Consider the following 21,963-nt stretch of genomic DNA (forward strand, 5'->3'; position numbering starts at 1 on the left):
AGTATTCCTACCTCACTTATAACACTGTTCACACATGGTACGACCATGCGGCTTTTCCAGTCTGTGCTCCATCACTTCCTAGGCTGTAACAAAGTCTAGTCCTTTTGGGGGATTGTGGCCCAGAAGTCTGACTCTAGCCTTGCGACGGTCACTTACCGGACCTTGCAGAGTCCCCCCAACGTTCCGGCTAACACCTAGTCCCGAGGCCCCTCAGACAGCCCATCTGAGACCACTCTCCCAGAGACTCCAGCAGGCCTCTGTTGCACAATGAATCTCTGATAACACACACTCCTCTGACTGACACACTGGGAGGTGCTTTATTGCAGCCTGATTAGAGCAGGCCTTACCTGCGATCACCTCAGGTGAAAGGGAATATCCGTGCTGGAAGCGTGTGGACTGGTAGCTCCCTCTACCAAGCCTAACTGCCAATCCAAGTAAAATCCAGTCCAGAAAATGTATACAAAACTGTTTTAGCAAACTATGCTTTTGCTGAGACCACTGCTACTCTCTGGATTTTATCTGTCTCACCTATCTGAGGTACCCGAGTGGGACAACACGCCTTCCAGCACTGTACACCTTACCGAAATATATATATCTTCCTACTTCTTTAGACTGAAAAATAGTTACTTTGAAAATGGTTAGTAATTTACCGTTAATCGTTAGATGTTTACCGGGGACTAGTATCCGCATCGAAACAAGGAGGCGCATTGCATTTTTCTCTTCATGAGATTTGTAAATAAGCCTTTGCATTTTAAACCCGAGGCTCCTGAATTTAATTTAAATGTATAATGGTAGCCATTTTATTGCATTCATATCAATAATACTTGAGCTGTATATAATACAGGGTAATAGCTTCCTAAGATGTCTCCGTACTGGAGCACCACTATAAAACTACAGTATCATGTCTCTCAACCAAATTAAACTCCATTCTAATTTGTTTCTTAATAACATGCACTTCACTGTAATATGTAAAATGCTCGGCTTTATGAGCTAGTCAAAGGAAATGTTGTACAGTGTCTCATTTGCATATAGCAATTATAATACAGTGCAGTGTATTAAGTTGTAGGAGGCCTAATCTCACATCATAATTTAAAAAATACAATTTACAGCACCTGGCAAGAAGAAAACAAGACACATAGAAATAGTATGGTGACCTGCAATCCCCATTAGATGCCTTGCTGGCTGTGATGATTGATTAATGATGCTTATGTTTTCCCACTCCGAGATGCAGATCAGAATTTCATGAATTACTGGAACTTTTGATCAAATTTCGACACATTTTCAATTGTTTTCTCCTCTGGATAATTCTATCTCAAACCTGCGCTGTTCTGAGTAGATGTGCAAGCACAGAAGCTCTGCTGATCTACCTTAGCAGCACAGATGCTGACTGAGAATTTTGCCCCTCACGTCTGGGTATACCCAGAAGAGTAGCGGTGCACAGTGGTGGACTGGCCCTAGACCATACAGGGAATTTTCCAAATGAGCCCTCCTCAAGGCCGCTGGGTACATAATGATTGGATGCATTAATTGATGCTAGGAGCTTCTGTACTTTGTGCTGAACTATGGTATTACTGGCCCAGCCTACTTCTGTTATCCTGCCTCCTTCTGGTTTTTCTGCCTACTTGTCTTGCCCCACCTTCTTTCAGTTTGGACCTGTCTATAACACATTTTGTTTCCAGGGCCATTTAAAGTTCTCAGTCTGCTGCTAGCGGTGCATACACAGTCAACATCTGTGCAGCTCAGGTAGCAGCAGCAGATCCTCGGCACTTGCGCCACTACTTGGTGAAGGTGTGGTGTAGATGTAGGATTGACAGGACCAGATAGATTTTCAGCCAATTAGTGTTGAGCGTATCAAAGCTCACAAAGTTGACTTTGATCAGAATTTCAGGGAAAATTTGATTTGCCACGATGCCAAATTTTTTCTCGTGCTTTGTGGTAACGAATCAATTTTCCCTAAAATGGTGGTAGAAAAAAATCATACTCACCTCATCCATTTGAGCAAAGAGTCCACCACGGCCATCTTGATTAAAGATCCCACAAAAAATCTTGTGCAAGGTGACATATTATGTCATCACACTAGCCAGCGTGATGCCATCATCACACACCGCTGCATTGTCAATCAAGGTGGCCTTGGCAGACTCTTTGCGAGCAAATGGATAAGGTGAGTTTTTTTTTTTTAACAAATTAACCCCTGACAGTCCTCAATGGTCATCTCAGATGCCGCGATAGTTTGAGATGTACATTGATGCCCACTATTCTCAAAGAAATGCGCTTTGTGACAAAGAAATTTGTCACATAAAATTAATTTATTTCTGAAATTTGAAGAAGCAGCAGAATCAAAGTTTTGAAAACTTCTCTCATCTCTACTGTGGGGAAGTCTCTTGATCAGAGGGGCCAGCCTCTCACTGCTCAAGAAGTCTGATTTCTGAATCGATTCACTCATCTCTAGCCAGATTCTATTGTTATTATGAGAAATAAACTACTACCAGAGGTGTCCTATAGCAGCGTACTCCTCTCCCCCCATTCATAATACATGCTGAGTGTGCATGTTTACATGGGGGGGAAGGAGGGAGTGAGGGAAAACAACTTGCAGTCAAACAAACACTTGGCCAACAGTTATCTAAAGTGTATTTAGTAGAACACGTTACCCATTGATCAACACAATTATCCATTTCTCACACTACTATATAATGTGTACAATGTCCTGGGTGAAACTTAACTGTTATAGGTTTATTAAAAACTCAACAGGCTTTTGTGTATAAGTATGACTTTGCAATGTGATCCGCTGCACAATGGCGGTAAAGTTATGGCAGCCAGTGTCGCTGTATCCACAAGGTATAGAACAGATACATACTTCTCATTTTAACCCACGTACATGTACGTCATTGGGCCGAACTTTAAACATGGCGCCACAGCAGGAGCCATAGCCGCCGGGTTTGTGCTATTATAAATAGCAGAGACCCGCGGCACATGTATGCGATCAGCCATAAGGCTGATCGCATACATTTTCCCCTTCAGATGTGACCACGGCATTTTCACAGTCCGGAAGAGGAAGTTGCACACTTCCGCTCCGGCAACAGCATTCCCCGACTGAAATGGGGGAACCTGTTATATCTATGAAATAGCCCGAAGCCTCAAGCAGGCTTCAGAGCTTATTTCAGGACTATACCATCAAAGGCCACTAGGTGGCAGCATTGTATTGGTATAGTGCAAATGAAGTGTTCAATGATGTCTATATAGACACAGATCTAGAACACAATCTAATGATTGGCAGTTATTGTCAACCAAGGTGACTTAAATAATATTTTTTACAAATATTAAAAAAAACAGAAAGGTTCAAATCACCCCCCTTTTCCTTAAAATAAAAATACTTAAACATAGGCATCACCACATATGTTTCGACTGCCAGCCGTATACTATCTTCCCTGAGACTCATCCGCATATCCATACAGGATGAATAACTACTGCAATATCGTGTGGTGAAGCATCTGACGACCTTCCCTGGGTACCGGTAGGACACACTGGTTACTCAGTGCCACCGAGCACTTTAAAAATTGTATTTATATTATTATGGGATGACCATGGGCCTCACACTCTAGTGGTCTTTAATTGTTATCCCATTTCGCACAGTCCATATGGGATTTTATTGGCATATTAAATTAAATGTTATGTTTTAGGATTATCCTTTCTGATTGTTGCATTAATTCCAGGTAATCCAGAGTGCAGATACATAGAAACATAGAAACATAGAATGTGTCGGCAGATAAGAACCATTTGGCCCATCTAGTCTGCCCAATATACTAAATACTATGTATAGCCCCTGGCCCTATCTTATATGAAGGATGGCCTTATGCCTATCCCATGCATGCTTAAACTCCTTCACTGTATTTGCAGCTACCACTTCTGCAGGAAGGCTATTCCATGCATCCACTACTCTCTCAGTAAAGTAATACTTCCTGATATTACTTTTAAACCTTTGCCCCTCTAATTTAAAACTATGTCCTCTTGTAGCAGTTTTTCTTCTTTTAAATATTCTCTCCTCTTTTACCTTGTTGATTCCCTTTATGTATTTCAAAGTTTCTATCATATCCCCTCTGTCTCATCTTTCTTCCAAGCTATACATGTTAAGGTCCTTTAATCTTTCCTGGTAAGTTTTGTCCTGCAATCCATGTACTAGTTTAGTAGCTCTTCTCTGAACTCTCTCCAAAGTATCAATATCCTTCTGGAGATATGGTCTCCAGTACTGCGCACAGTACTCCAAATGAGGTCTCACTAGTGCTCTGTAGAGCGGCATGAGCACCTCCCTCTTTCTACTGGTAATGCCTCTCCCTATACACCCAAGCATTCTGCTTGCATTTCCTGCTGCTCTAAAATTGTCTGCCTACCTTTAAGTCTTCTGAAATAATGACCCCTAAATCCCTTTCCTCAGATACTGAGGTTAGGACTGTATCACTGATTTTATATTCTGATCTTGGGTTTTTACACCCCAGGTGCATTATCTTGCACTATCAACATTAAATGTTAGTTGCCAGATTTTTGACCATTCCTCTAGTTTTCCTAAATCCTTTTCCATTTGGTGTATCCCTCCAGGAACACCATTGATCTGACCTCTTAATTCCTCCCTTTGATTATTCTACTTTTTCCTGGGCCAGACTGTAGCAATGGTTACTAATACATTCAAGGTACTCTAAAACATTACAAGGTTGAACTGAACAGAGTTTGCCAAGAAGAGTAATTACAAGAACCTCCTACCCCTGGCTGCTGTTGATTTTGAGTCAAAATTGACAGTGTTTCCCCAAACTTCCACTGAAAAGTTGTTGTTGTACACAGTGTCGACTGGGTTACCTAGGTCCCACCAGTAAAATTCATACTGTAAAGCTACAAGCAAATAGTACTGCTCACACAGCGACAGCAAGACCCTCAAGATGATTATAGGGGTCGCTGCAGTGATTTTGAGAATTCAGGTCCTAGGGGAAGAGGATGCTGTCTTGCCTGCCTCTGTACCTAGAAGCCTTCTTTGCCATCCGATGCATCTATAATAATAAACTGGGTAGTTTTCTAAATAATGTATCCATTTTATATGTGAATATAGGCTGGTTGGGGTGCTGTATGCTGTGTATCTGCATATATTTCAGTCAGTCTACTGTGCCATGTGCCACTTGAGCGGAGAGTGGGGCACTAGGGGCCTACTGTGGGATTCACCTGTTCCCCTGTAGGCCAATTCGAGCCTGGTTGTACATCCTTAGGGCCCTTGCACATGACCGTATGCCCTCTGAGACATATGGTCTGTGAGTGGGCCATATGTCCAGGAGCGGCATTGGTATGCGCACAGGAGTACACAGCATCATAGATTACAATGATGCTGTGCACGTTGGGCCGCCCGCGGTGCTATTGTCCCGCACTCATATGATCTTATGAGTGCGGGGCAATAGCCCCGCAGGCGACCCGACGTGCACAGCATCAATGTAATCTATGATGCTATGTACTCTCGTGCACACAATCGATGCTGCTCATGGTCCATATGTCTCGGAGGGCATATGGTCATGTGCAAGGGCCCGAATCCAGACCTTGACTCCCAAGGGCTATACTCCCATGCCACAGTATAGTCAGGTCTGTTTACAACTTATCAAGCACAACCATGTACATTGCATAGCGGTGATGCAGGTTGTTGAAACGTATTAATATTTAACTGAATGAGACTAAACTGCACATAGGCCATGAGACCGATGTACGGTGATGTTGCTGACCTAAGAAGAGGCCTATCCTTAAAATAGGCCATCAATATCAAATTTCAAGATAACCCCTTTAATATTAATATTGCATTTTGACTTTTCTAAATCAGTTTTTTATATGAAATGTAAATGTGAAATGTATTTTTAGAGAAAACAGTGTCTGACCTTATATGTCCTTTGGATGAGGGTTAGCAATTATATCAGTGCATAAAAGGGTCACTGAGTTTTGGTAAAACTTTTGATAAAAACATATCAAGGGTTTTGATCGGTGGGGGTCTGAGTGCTGAGACCCCATTATCCCTAGAACAAGGAGAGAGAAGCGCTCGCATATTGCACTCTCTCCGCGTTTCCTCGTTGCAGGAGATGGGCTCAATGGAAGTCTGTTGGCCCATCTCAGTTTCATCTGATGCAATGATATGTGAGCCTTTCTGTCTCCACATTCCAGCATTGGGTGGGGGGGTTTCAGTATTTAGACCTCCACTAATCAAAACTTTTGATATGTCTCTATGAAATAACAAAGGTTTCATCAAAACTCTGTGACCCTTTAATTGTTACTATAATGTTTCATAACTCAGCAAATGCGGGGTGGTCATCCACAAAGAAAGAGGAAAGTAATGCCACCTCACAGTAACTTTGTATGAAATAGGATTACATTTCGATAGTGTTATAATTGTAAGACTGAACGACAAGCATAAAAAATGCTCCATCATGAAATTCTTTCTCTGCCACATTCAGCAAAGAGGATTACATAAAGCATTGTCCTGAATTCAGGGATGGGGTCGCTCCCTACCTCCTCTACAATCCAGAACTTTATATAAGATAATTAAGAATTTACATAGAGATAGTAATGGTTAAACTTTAGGGTAAAGCTCATAACAAAAAAAATATATATATAGTGCAATACGATATACGTTTCTATAATGCAAAAAATACTATTTAAGGAATTCTATTGATTTACTTTATAAAGATTTTCTAGTTTAAAATAATATTTAGTATTGAGTGAAGCAAAGCATCCAAAGTGGAATTCGGTCCAAATTTTAGGAAACCTTTGATTCTCACGCTTTGTGGTAACAAATCATTTTTCCTAAAATGGCGTTTGGAGTTGCTTTAGAAAGAATGGGGAGTCCTCTCCTCTTTTGATTGAAAAAGATTTGCCAAATGATCTGCACTGCATGATGATGTCACCATGCACTTCTGGCGTGATCACATGGTGACATCATCACCACGCTCGGCACAGGTCCTTCTGCAGTTATTTTTTAATCTAGAAAGGAGCGGACTGCCTCTGCACAAGCAAGTAGATGAGGTGAGTGATTTATTTTTAAAACTTATATTACCATTTTACCATTTTAAACAGGCATTAAATGGGTGCACTTCTGTCTAAGCAGCCGCTAAAAAAAAACTGATAGGCTGAATGAGTTTTTAACATAGTGATTCGTGACAAATTAGTTCGTAACAAATATAATTTCTTGTTAAACTTTGGCAAAGCTGTCGAATCAAATTTTTCAAAACTTTGCTCATCTCTAATAATCATTTATGAAGATCACTGTAATGTTGTAATGTATTTATTTTCCCTTTATTGCTCCCACTTCCCGTTCTGAGCTGTGGTCACATGACCATGTCCATGCAGCTCTTTATTATTTCCTATAATCTTATGTCCATGGGTGGGGCAGTTATAGGGGAGTGTCTATGTAGCTGGGTGGGAGGAGCTATAAACTAGCTGGGTGTTGTTAGGGGCGGTGCTGGAGCTGTGGCAGAGGAAGGAGAAGTGCATCATGGGTTTGGTTGGATACAGAAACAGGAAGTGCTACATACAGGATGGAAACAGACCTGTGGGATTGGTTTACGTTTTGAAAACTACTAAATAGTAAAAACAATAATAATCCTGGAAAACCTCTTTTAAAATAACTCCAATAACTCTCCTGTGATTTGTAGGATGTGGTTTATTGGTGTTACTTGCAGTCGCCTCTTAATTTAAGTTTTTTAATTTCATTAAAGGGCGCTGATTTGTAACATTAGTCTATTCAGATGCCTTACAATCAATTGATCTGCTATTCCTGCTAAATGTTTATGAATAATTTGACAACTGGGTGTTACCAGATTAGGAGCATTTCTAGGAGGAAAGAAAGAGGCATGACACACAGTGATGAAAGTAATTATGCTCCAGATTTTTTTTTATTGACAATACAAGTATTAATTAAGGCCTCTTTCACACTTGCGTTGTCCGGATCCGGCGTGTACTCCACTTGCCGGAATTACACGCCGGATCCGGAAAAACGCAAGTGTACTGAAAGCATTTGAAGACGGATCCGTCTTCAAAATGCTTTCAGTGTTACTTTGGCACCCAGGACGCTATTAAAGTCCTGGTTGCCATAGTAGGAGCGGGGAGCGGTATACTTACAGTCCGTGCGGCTCCCGGGGCGCTCCAGAGTGACGTCAGAGCGCCCCATGCGCATGGATGACGCGCCATGCAATCACGTCATCCATGCGCCTGGGGCGCCCTGACGTCACTCTGGAGCGCCCCGGGAGCCGCACGGATGGTAAGTATGCTGCTCCCCCGCTCTTCGCTACACTTTACCATGGCTGCCGGGACTTTAGCGTCCTGGCAGCCATGGTAACCACTCTAAAAAAGCTAAACGTCGTATCCGGCAATGCGCTGAAACGACGTTTAGCTTAAGGCCGGATCCGGATCAATGCCTTTCAATGGGCATTCATTCCGGATCCGGCCTTGCGGCAAGTATTCCGTTTTTTTGACCGGAGCAAAAAGCGCAGCATGCTGCGGTATTTTCTCCGGCCAAAAAACATTCCGTTCCGGAACTGAAGACATCCTGATGCATCCTGAACGTATTTCACTCCATTCAGAATGCATTAGGATAATCCTGATCAGGATTCTTCCGGCATAGAGCCCCGACGACGGAACTCTATGCCGGAAGACAATAACGCAGGTGTGAAAGAGCCCTAAAACAGACATGTCAGAAAAGGCGACAAAACCTCTTTAAATCAACATTTTGAGAAAACCCTAACCAGTTACTGACCCAAGGAACTAGAAAAACATAGACTAAAATGGAAATGGGAAATTACACATTTATGTGTATTTTATATTTATTGTGCATACAATCTCATATGTAGACACATAGAATAAAAAACTAAAAATGAGTATCCTGTTCCTTTATCAGTATTATTTTAAATGTATTCTTATCATTATAGTAAAAATTCTTTAATATTTTGCATTAGCCTGAGCTGACATCTACCTGATTAATGATATTTCAGGGCATAAAATCAAATTTGAGCATAAAGTATGCTGGTGTTACTTTTAATCTGAGGAGTTTCATATTGTGCCATCTTTTAAAAGATTTTAGATTATCTAATATTTTTTTAGAAGTAAACAAAAGGTTCTAAGAATTTCTAGACTATTACATTTTGAGATATTAGACTATTATTATCATTATTATTTAAATTTTGTATCATTTTTATTATTTATTTAAGCATCTTTCACACATCACTTAAACCATTTCTTTACTCAGTGCTCTGCTGTGAATTCCCCTAAAACATAATTGCAGATTCTATAACACATTTCTGCTACAATAAATCTTAAATCTCGCCACTCGGAATCCTTAGAGCCACTTGCCCGATGGCTCCTGACTGACACAAATCCCACGCATTTGCTCAGTGAATGCGACAGTAAAGGACAGATTTCCTTGTAATACTTTGTTTTATAAATGGGATCTTGTTTTGTCATATTGGAGGGGAGCAGGGGTGTTTTATTTCCTCCTTCCAAACTGTAGTCATTTTTTTACCATCCAGCTAAACATTGTGATGCCTTACCTTACAAACGCAAACTCTTTAAAGATGTGACAAGCTGTTAAGCTGATATCTCATGTACAATTCATTATGCTCCTGATGGAATCATCATTGCTTGTAGTGAGATTGCTTAAGTAAAGTATCATCTCTTCACGCTGTTAATTCCCAAGCAGTCTGTTATCTGGGTAATTCGGCAATAAGTGAAGGAACTATGAGAATCGATCATCTATATACTGTATGCAGGGGAAAGCTGGCAAATAAAAAGCAGGAAAAAAATAACCATGTAATAAAGAACATAAAAATGGATGCACAATGCACAGATGTTCCTGAGACTAAAGATGGGCACACATATTAGTCTAAAGTTGATAAAAATAGACAATTTCAACCAAAATTTATGTTCATTTTAGCCAACTCATGACAGACCATTATTGTCTGAAAAGAAGTTGGCGGTGTTTAATATTTTTGTCTGATAGTCGGATGAAAGATTTTTCATTCCAAAAAAGATTGTGGATGTAATATCTTTCTTTGAAACAATGTTCTAAAAAAATCGGTTTCATTGGATGTGTATGACCAGTCTGATCAATGGTAATGCTCAATATGTGCTAAAATGTGTATGGTCAAATTTTCACCAGATGTTTATTTGTTCAACTACTGTTCAACCATCAACCAACTTCTACTGTCACGGAAGGTGTACAGGAAACAAGACAACACAAAATAAATATACGACTCACTGGATCCAAAACTAAGGAACAAAAGGGAGACCCCTGCATCAGACCTGGCTCTCTCCCTTACTGCTCAGCCTATGCGATAATCCCAATGGTAGATGATCGCATATCCTCGTACCTCGACTGTATAACACCTGAACACCCTATAATAGTGAGGGGACTCGACCACCGGCTCCCTACACTAGATACGGAGGGAGTCAGGGTCACCTGGGATCCAGCAAACAGAAAAACACAAAAGAATGCACAACACTTATCTTGTAGAAGACTGAGAAGTAGGATCAGCATGCACACACACTCCAGGAAGAAATATAAACCGCACACTGATGCACTATGAGGAGGAATTTAAAGGGATGCAATCAGTCCAACTACATGACAGCTGAGAGAGGCTAACGAGATGAGGAACTGAAAGCAAAACAAAGGAAGAGGTTCTGAAAGGCATCTGTCAGAGCTTCTCAGATGTCTGGTGGTGACATCTACCTAATGTATATGGCCATAGAAAAGAAAAATATTTTTGTGTAGCAGCACAATTATAGAAAAATAAGGTAAATACAACCTTTTAATGGTGGTGCCAGCAGTGTTGGGTGCCATTCTGAAGCTCCCCCAGCAATACGTAGAACTTGTAAGGAGACAGCAGCACTCACTTGTCTTCTATGATCCAAATTTTTTTCACCAACTTAGTGCGACATTTCAAACGTCATGATCTCTTCCAAGCATGAAAAAGACCATGACAGTCAAAACGTTGCACTAAGTTGGTGAATAAAGTTTGCATCATAGAAGACAAGTGAGTGCTGCTGTCTCCTTACAAGTTCTACGTAATGTGTATGGCCACCAAGACTGGTTTCATATTTGCTACATGGGACTGCAACAGATAAAAAAAAAAAAAAAGCTTTTAGGAGTAAACGTTATTATTAGGCAGAAAGAAAGCAAATATCAATATACTTACCATTAGAATCCCCCTCTAATGTCGTTGGGTCCTTCTGTCTACACATCTCCATGATTAGTATCATGGGAACAGGCCAACTAATCAAGGGCCACCATAGTGACATGTCAAACAGTGATGTCAGTGCAGCAGTCCAGCCCCACCGATGTCATCATCACACATACAGTCAAGTAAACAAACATCAAGAATGAGGGCCCCAATAACAGCACTGAGGGAATGGTACAAAATTCTATACAGAAGTATTGTGAGATATTTAATTTTTTTTCTACATTTTGGGCAGAATGACTAGTCTTGGGAGTTTCTTTTATCCCTGGAAAACCCTTTAGGCTGGATTCATACCCAGGGCGTCGCTTATCGAAGACTGGTGTTTTATACGGGTCTTTGACAGGCTCTGCCCTACTGGAGGGTGCACCTAATTTATGATCAGGTGTAGCCCTCTAATATATTAGGCACACCCCCTGTTAGTCCTTCTAGTGCAATGTTTAGTTTTTTTCTAGTGTAATGCTTTAGTTTAAATGTCAGTTCTTGTTCCCCTGTCCATCGCATCTAGGATTGCTCCAAACAACATTTCATTGTATTGTACATTGTATTACATAGTATTGTACAGTGACAATAAAGGCATCTTATCATGTGCCTATATTGAAATCTACTCCAGTCCCTGTCTGGAGTAGATTTTAATCATTTTACACCATATACACATGGAAATTTTTCAATCATTCTCTACTATGCCCCCACCTGTCCCCCATACCCAGTGAAAAGGACGGCATAAAAACACTGCGTGTGCCTAAATTTAGATGCACAGCATTTCAATAGTTGCAAAATCAGGTCTTGCAACTTTTTTTTTTACGCCAAAAACTGGCTGCATTTTTGTTGGCATTTTCAATGGCTTTTTTTTTGTAAAAACGCCAGATGTTACTTTAATGTCAAAACCAAATTCTTGAAAAGTCATTGTATGCATTTTTGATAGTGTTTTTATTGGTTTATTTCATTTTTAAACACAACCGGCTAGGTGTTTTCTGGCATTTTTCTTATATGATTCTCCATGAGACTTAAAAAAAGGGTGGAAAAAATCTTCAACATGAGACAAAATAGAAACCACACCAAAATGAATAGTAAAGATGCTATGAGAAATTTTTGAAACACACTGCATTTTCACAAGAGTTTAAAACACAAAAAAAGTATGCAAAGCAAATCTCAAAAATGAGCTAACCTTTCACCTTGTTTTAAAATTAGACTTTGAATTTTTTTTTATTAAACATATTGCATTTTTTCGAAGCACATTTTATTATATTGCAAAGTGAAATGAAAAGCTGACGCATTTCCAGCAAAATGATTCGGATCTGATAATTAATACTTTTTTCATTACATCACCTATAAAGGAAAATAATAGAGGTAAAACATTTTTATAAATATGATGGTAGCAAACCTTACACTGCTCTTTGATTTGAGTATGCTCAAATTTTTGGTGGACCTTTGCTTCCGCCAAATAATACTAATACTTCTGAATGATGTTACTGATGAAGTCCTGAAAATTTGAGTCAGTTACTCAGAAATGTTTAATGTACACCGTAAATAAGTTAATTCACTTTTTTACATGTTTTTACTATGTAGTTTCTTTACATAATTTTTGTGCTTTTTGAAATCTGTAAAATTAATCCAGCATCAATGGAACCAAGCAGTTAGTAGATAATTTATTATCTGAATTATTGGACAGTCTTTTAAAATTATGCAAAAACCTGGTTTTCTCTGCTAAGTCTTCTGCTTTTAGTCTTGTGAAATTCCACAATGACATGCAGATCTGTGCTGGAAGCAAGTCCAGATTATCAGACTTTCTGAATACATTTCTAAATTGAAAATGGTGGTAAATTTCTGTCTGGATAGACAAGCACGATAATAAAAGGAACACTCCTGGCAAAACTGATAGACTATGCTATGCCTAATACAGGGTCTGAGGGTAGCCAATTTTCAGTCCCGGTTTAATGAACCTTACACCCTACACAGTGTATCATCATTGCATTAGCGTTCCTTTAAGACAACAGTAAAATAATTCAGTATTGTAGATATTGCCTTTATGTCTATTAAAAATAATTAAATGTCTCCTGACAACCAAGAATTTCCCTTCAGATTAGGGCTATGAGGGCAATCTTACTTCCTGCAGCATTTCATATAGTCCACTGAAACGATTGATTTATATCTTATGGTCCACATGAAACAATGTCATTGTGGAGCTGCCTTGCAACAAATCAAATAATTTCTTTAAAGCAAATTGTACGATATATAGTAAAAGGGTCTGCATTTTTTCCCCCCAGAGACAGCACCTCTCTTGTCCAAAGGATGTGTTTGGTATTACAGCTGAACCCTATTCATTTGAAAACAGACAACTCCCAGGGAATCTTTAAAAAATCTCCCCCCCCAAAAAAAATCTGTAAGTTTCCAAGCAACCTCTGGCCTCTTTCACATATCCATGTTTGTGACCAGATGATCAGTGGGTCATCCATTAAGACGTGCATGAAGTATCCATGTTTGGTCCATGTGTCTGTGTCATCTTGTATTCCATGGACACTGGTAGGGTGAAAAGGATTTTTCAGAGCATATTCTAACAGCAATCCATGAAAACAAAAGGCCAAACATGGATGACGTCTGTCTTGAGTCCATGGCTTTTATGGACCCATAAACTATAATGTGCATGAGTGATCCATAATCATGAAAAAAAAAGGTCATGCTTTCATGTTGTCAGCATGGACCCATGGTCTATGGAAAATCACACTAATGTGTGAATACACACATTAAAGTCAATGTGTACGTGTGCTGTCTGTGGAGACCATGGAAAGCACAAGTACGTGAATCACTGGTGTGTGAAAGATGCCTTGGACTAATAAGACCAGAGATCTGAATGGTTGTCATGGATATATCTCAGTTTTTGTCTACAAGAGGTTGGTTTCACACACATAAAACATTTTTTTATTTTATTTTGCAGTTTTTGGTGCAATTGTTGGAGCCAATTGTGTGGTCATTAGTGTCCCCAACATAACTCTAAACGCTCATTAAACACCCATTTACTAATTCTGTTTTACTGAGAAATTAGGCATTAGCGAGAACAAAAGCAACCAATGAATAAATAATTAAATAAATATATTATCATAATATACCAATGTAACAATGTATATCATTATAGTACACATTTATAGTGATCTTTTTGATAAATATTTAATCACTTTCATTATTTAAAAATGTAGATAAATAAATATAAACATACAAATAAGTAAATACATATAAAAAGATCTTGATATAAAATGAAAAAAAAAACTCTTTATTTACAATTACATTCACAATTACAAACAAATCAACATATTTCCTGTAATGCCCTAGTGCAAGCTGCACAGGTCAAACTATTTCTTTGATTATCTAGACTGTATAAGACAAAGAAAAAAAACACATTCAAAATTATACAACATTTTTGTATATAACTGATTGTGCATTTATCAAAAGGTTATAATAACAATATTAATATAGGGAAAATCCATTAAAAAAAATTAAACAATCAGGAATGCAAAAATAAAAATAATGTAAATCGTTCCGTGTTTCAAAAAGTTGGACACAGCTTGAAAGCTAAGTAAATTGAGCATGAAATGAGGTTTGCTTAGGAAGTTTCTCATATATTTAACCAGGGACAAATATAACAAAGAACAAAATCAATTAAAAATTATTTTCATCTCAACACCTTTCTATGGGCTTGAGCATGAATCTCTTTAATGCCTCTGTTTACCAGGTTGTTGAGAGATTTTTTTATTTTATTCTGAAATACCAATGAGCTGCGCTGTCTGTTGCTGCCCTCTGTGGTGATATTACACAGATCACACGGCTGAAAATATAGACGGCACATTCTGAAATTAGGGAAAGAGGAAAATGTTGTTAAATTCATCTTCTGTAATAACCGCAGCAAGAAACAGATGCTCAGGATAGTAAATTCAAATTGAGATTCAAACTTTTAGAAACTTTGTATTCTGTGACAAATGTAAATGTAATCTTGATAACCACGGGTGAATCTAAATTTACCTCGGTTAGGAGGGGAACGTAGAGACAAAGGAAAAGAGGGGTGGGGGGCGCACAATAGGGTAGTATGTTCAAATACAAACTGAATTATTTGAAGTATGAAGGTGCTCACCTTTTGAGGTTGTGCAATAATAGACACAACTCTATTGTAGGTATATAGGTATATCAAGACCTTTTGGATCCGTGGATGCAGCCGTAGAAGGAGTGTCTTTGGAAACGGGTGCCCAATCCCCCAAAGGATGCTTGTAGTAAGAAAAGGTTCTGATCAGGCGCAAAATCACAGGTTCCAATACGTCTCTATAGGTGAATCTTCTTTATTTTCATAAAAAGTCAAATGGTATATAGAACAACGCGTTTCGGGGCTCAAATTGTCCCCTTCATCAGGACTGTTAACCTGATGAAGGGGACAATTTGAGCCCCGAAACGTGTTGTTCTATACACCATTTTACTTTTTATGAAAATAAAGAAGATTCACCTATAGAGACGTATTGGAACCTGTGATTTTGCGCCTGATCAGAACCTTTTCTTACTACAAATGTAAATGTAAAGGACGTTTTGTGTAAATGATATTGCACTCGTTTTTCGAATTATTTTTCCCTTATAGTACCATTCATACCTTCTATCTATCTTTTCATATCTATCTATCTATTTATCTATCTTTCCATCCATTATCTATCTATCTATCTCTATTTATCTGTCTGTCTGACTAACCATCTGCATATCTATTATATCCTTACTAGAGATGAGCATATTGATTCTTTAAAATCTAAATTTGACACAAATTTTTCAATAAAAATTTGTCAGAATCCGAATTTCTTGAGAATTTTCTTTAGAGAGATAGAATTTTCCAGGCATTCAAAGTACTTTTGATTCAGGATTTGCGTAGAATTGTTTTGTCCCCGAATAAAATTTTTTCACCAATTAGGAAGAGTCAGAACTGAAACGAATTTTAGGAAATGTGCTCATCTCATATCTTTACGCTTTTATATAGATCCTAGAATAAAGCCCTAGATTGTCTACGGTAACTCTATACTATGTGCTACACATGCTATATGACTGTAAGCAATAAAGCAAATAAAGGTTTAAACTTTAAATAAATAAAAATGTGAAATACAAAATAAAAAATAAGCACACATCTTGTAATTTTTTTTTACATTAAATGGGTTGTGCAGTGTCCGGATATTGATGACCTCAGGATAGATAATCAATATCACAATGGTGGGGATTGATCAACTGTTTGAAAGGGCCGTAACGCTCATGGAAGCACTGCATCCTCTTCAGTGTTTATCTACATGTCGTCTAGATTGTTGCGGTGGGGCAGTACAATTATAGCAGTTGACCGCATTCAAGTGAATTGGGAAATTAGCTATAATTACATACAGACAAACATTTAAGAGGATGCAGTGCTTGTATGAGCTCTGCAGCCTCTACAAGTAGGTGATCAGTGGTGGTGCCAGGAGTTAGGCCCCCAATCTGATATTGATGACCTATCCTGAGGATAGGTTATCAATACCATGACGCTGCAAAGCCCCTTTAAGGATAACATCTCAAATAAAGTAAATAAATGTTATAATTTTACACCTGATGCCACACAGATGATCTAAAATCAAATCTTCTACTTCCCTTTAATTATATACTCAGCCTTGACCATGCATTAACTGTGCATATATTAATTATCTCTGCACAAAGAACATTTCATCTTTCATTTATCTAAGTTTTACAAGCCATTAAAAATAAAAACAACTGATTACAACATGGAATATTCGGAGCACTTCTTGTAGGTTAGCCTAGGTTATCTTCCTACAAATTTCAGCCTGATTTATTATCCAGCCCCATACAAATATTATACTATGTAGAACATGGTGGAACATATCAATACATGTTACTTAAAAAAATGAGTTCACACATCAGTGTTTTGGTCAGTGATTTCCACCAGTGACTGTGAGCCAAAACCAGGATTGGAGCCAGAGACATAAGGATAAGGGAAAGATTTGCATCTGTTCTGTGTTTAGAGCCACAGCTTTTTTTTGGCTCAAAATCACTGATGGAAATCACTGACCAAACACTGATGTGTGAATGAGGCATTAGGAATGTCATTATTAGAGATGAGCGAATAGAAGTTGACAAAGTGGAATTCAATCCGAATTTTAGGAAAAATTAGATTTGCAGCGAATCCTAATTTCCTGACGCTTCGTGGTAACTAATCAAATTGCTGCACATGTTAGGACATGGAGCAAGGAACTCTGGGAACGAGGGATCACCCACAATGCCATGCATGCAGCCAATCAGCAGCCATCCAGCTCTGTGATGTCACAGCCCTATAAATAGCCTCAGCCATCTTGGATTCAGCCATTTTCCAGTGTACTTAGTGCAGGGAGAGACGTCAGCAGGTGCTAGGGACAGTGGTAGAAAAGACTTTAAAATTTTTATTTTGCTGTATAGAAGTTCAGGGAAAGGATAGAGAGGAATCATTCCACAGTATTGAAGCAGAACAGGGTTCAGTAGGGGAGTTTACAGCAGGGCCGGACTAGGACAAAAAATAGGCCCGGGCATTTTTGACTGAGCAGCCCAATCACATGACCCACAACAGGCCCCACCCCCTTGCAGTCTAGGGGCGGAGCCAAAACCGGAAGCACAATTGAGAGGCAGGGCCAGCCACCAGTAAGATAGGAAGGCTTCAGCCAACACACAAGGTTCTTTGGGGGTCCCCAGGTGACATTAGGGGTCTTAGTACGATCCGGCCACCTAATCCGGCAGAAAATGCAAGGAATCGACTGGACACAAAGCACAGCATGCAGCGTTTTATGTCCCGCTGATTCTCTGCATTTTTCCCAGATTGTGGCCTGATTTCTGCCGTACCCCATTATAGTTAATGGGGCTGGCGGGCATTCCGTCAGCATCCAGCAGTGCCGCATCCAGTGAATTCTCAGCTGGAACAGCCTGCCAGGATCACTATCGCAGATGTGAAAGTAGCCTAATACAGCGCCCCATACCTCTTATATCCAGTGACGTCTCCTCTGATGTAGATGTTCTCTTTCTTCATCTTCTCCATTTAGACCAGACCACCGTGATCATTTCTTTCAGCCATCTCACGTCTCTGCAGAGTTTGACAGACATCTTAGTTTCCTACTTTTCCATCATCCTCCAATTAACATCCCATCATGCACCCCTAATAATGATAAGCTGTGCTCCCCAAAACTATACTGCAAAAAGAACTGTGCTAAACTGATGCTGTGCCAGGGTGCCCCCAAAGTAATGGTGCTCCCAAAGTCAGTAATGTGTCCCACAAGTAATAATGCTCCCATAGTCCCCCAGTTGTAATAAAGCCCACCATAATGCCCCGATAGTAATAATTATCTTTATAATGTGTGACAGTAGAACCCCCCCCCCTTATAATGTGCACCAGTACAAAAAATGCTCAGTCGTGTGGCAGTAAAAAAAGAAACACCTCCTCTTAGTGCCCCCAGTAGAGCCAATGTCCCCAGAGTGCCCTCATGTGTTCTAATGACCTGCACTGTGTGCCACTACAAAAAACACTTAGTGCCCAGTTGAGCTTAGGTGCCCATAGTGACCTTATAATTTGTGCCTGTATAAAATACTCCTATATAGTCCCCCCAGAAGATGCCCCCATAGTGCTCCTTCCCCGTTTCCATAGTGCCCTCCATAATGTGGCACTATAAAATGCCCCACATAGATACCCCCATAATGCTCCTTTCCTCCCTTCCCCATAGTGGCATCAAAATGGGTGCCAGTATTAAATGCCCTCATAGTGCTCTTGTCCCCCACTTCTCCATAGTGCCCACCTATAATGCGTGCCAGTATATAGGGCCCCCAGTAGATGCCCCCATAGTGCAGTCATACACGCACTCTCCACATACATGGACGCACTCATACACGCACTCTCCACATACATAGACGCAGTCTCCACATACAAGGACGCAGTCATACACGCACTCTCCACATACATGGACGCACTCTCCACATACATGGACGCACTCTCCACATACATGGACGCACTCTCCACATACATGGACGCACTCTCCACATACATGGACGCACTCATACACGCACTCTCCACATACATGGACGCAGTCATACACGCACTCTCCACATCCATGGACGCACACATACACACACTCTCCACATACATGGACGCACTCTCCACATACATGGACGCAGTCATACATGCACTCTCCACATACATGGATGCAGTCATACACGCACTCTCCACATACATGGACGCAGTCATACACGCACTCTCCACATCCATGGACGCACACATACACACACTCTCCACATACATGGACGCACTCTCCACATACATGGACGCACTCATACACGCACTCTCCACATACACGGACGCAGTCATACACGCTCTCTCCACATCCATGGACGCACACATATACACACTCTCCACATACATGGACGCACTCATACACGCACTCTCCACATACACAGACGCAGTCATACATGCACTCTCCACATGCATGGACGCAGTCATACACGCACTCTCCACATCCATGGACGCACTCATGCACACACTCTCCACATACATGGACGCACACATATACCATACACATATATAGACACCCAGCTTTCCTGCTGTGCCTCTCCCCCATACTCTAATGCCTCTGCACTTGTGCCATGCAGGATAGCAGGGAAGCTGGATGACATTTCATGATATAATTCATCCAGCTTTCCTACTGTACTGCAGGTCACATGTACACAGTCTGGGAAAGCTGACTATAACCCCAGTTCGAGCTGGTGGGGAGGAGAAAGGCAGGGGAAGCCAGCGGCACTACTCCTGTAAGGAACACCCTCGTACCTCTAGTAATCGGGAACTCCTGCGACCTGCGGCTATGGGGACCCGGACAGCGTGGTGCTCAGCGTAATGCAAGTGTATGAGACCGGAAGTGTAGGTAATAGATGCGCGGCACTCACCAGGGTCGATTCGATGCTTTTATTTTGCGAAACAGCAAAGTAGATCTGTGTGCACTGGCTGGGGAGCGGACAGGTCCAGGTGTGTCAAGCGGTGACGGCCGTTTCGCGCAAGTCGCGCTTCCTCGGACCGCTGCTCATGTGCCGGCGTACTGACGTACTATTTAAAAGTTGATCCGGGTCATCGCCATGACAACCATGGACGCTCCCCAGGTGCGCACAATGAAACAAAACAGAATGGGATCAATGCAATGTTATACAAAGTAGCTGCAAGTTATTGCAGCAAGATACTAGATGGCATACCTTAAATATCAAAAGGAGGGGACAAATTCCAATGGCATTGAAAGGGAGAGCAAAGAGTGCCACAATTGTGGAAGCACACACTTAGGTTGTGGTTTGAAAACCCGTTCCACAAGGGGGGGCAAAGATGAGAGAGGTTGGAGACAAAAGCCTGGAAAAGCTAATAATCAAGTTGTGATGCATATGCAGGTTTTATATATGAACGCTGAAACATGCTGCTACCTAAACTGTGTGGAAAAAGGAATGCAAAATTGTTTTCAAAGGAAGACCGCCATGTCGTTTTTGTCATTTAGACCATGTGGGCCCATGGCTCCCGTTTTGATGATCCATCGAGCCTCCCGCTGCAACAGAAGGCGGTGGCGGTCCCCACCCCTAGGGATGGGGCCCACCGCCTCTATCCCAGCGAAGGAGAGGCTCGATGGATCACCTTTGTGGGCAGAGCGTACGTGGTCAACAAGGCGCGGAGAGCCATGTCCTGTCCTAATGGAGCCGAGATGTTCCCGTATACGCTCAAATAGGGACCTAATGGTCTTACCGATGTAAAACCTGCCACAGGTGCATGAAATGACGTAAACGACATGGGTAGTGCGACATGTAATGAAGTCATTCACTCGGTGTGTGACGCCTCCTAAAGACAGCGATTTCGCCTGTGAGTTGTAGCGGCAGAAGGAACACATCCCACACTTGAAATTGCCTTGAGGTCTCCTACTTTGAAGCCAATTTGGCTGTTGGGACCGTCCCAATGTGCTGTGAACTAACCTGTCTCTCAAGGTGTGACATTTTCTAAAGGCAACTAGTGGTCGTTGGGAGACTATATCTCCCATACTGGGGTCACCCTTCAGTAGATCCCAGTTATTAAGTACCGCTCGTTTAACAATATCTGCCACCGGACTGTACTTGAAGATGAAAGTGAACCTATCTTCATTGTCCTTGTGGACCTGGTCACTAAGTAAGCTATGTCTAGGGCGGAGAGCCGCTCTATACATAGCATCAGTGACGTCTCTCTTAGAATATCCTCTCTCGAGCAACCTGTCTCTGAGTTGGTGGGCCTGCCTGTAGTAATCCTTCTCTGTACTGTTAATCCTGCGGAGGCGTATAAATTGCCCATACGGGACAGCATCTTTAACTGCAGGGGGGTGGAAACTGGTCTGGTGGAGCAGCGAATTGGTGGCTGTCGGCTTGCGGAAACCTGTTGTCTGTATGATACCATCAACTACGGAGACCTTGACGTCCAGGAATTCTAGACTGTCACCTCCGAAGTTGAGGGTAAATTTCATATTCATCTGGTTGATATCATTGATGTATTTCACAAACTGTGCACACTGAATTTCGCTGCCCGACCAGACCAGAAACACGTCGTCCACGTACCGCAGGTAAAGGTGGATGTATCTAAGAAAGGGGTTCTGTATGGAGAAGACGTAGGTCTCTTCGAATACCGCCAGATACAGGTTGGCGAAGGTACACGACACCGGAGTGC

This window comes from Bufo gargarizans, chromosome 8 (assembly GCF_014858855.1).
Source record: "Bufo gargarizans isolate SCDJY-AF-19 chromosome 8, ASM1485885v1, whole genome shotgun sequence".
NCBI lineage: Eukaryota > Metazoa > Chordata > Amphibia > Anura > Bufonidae > Bufo > Bufo gargarizans.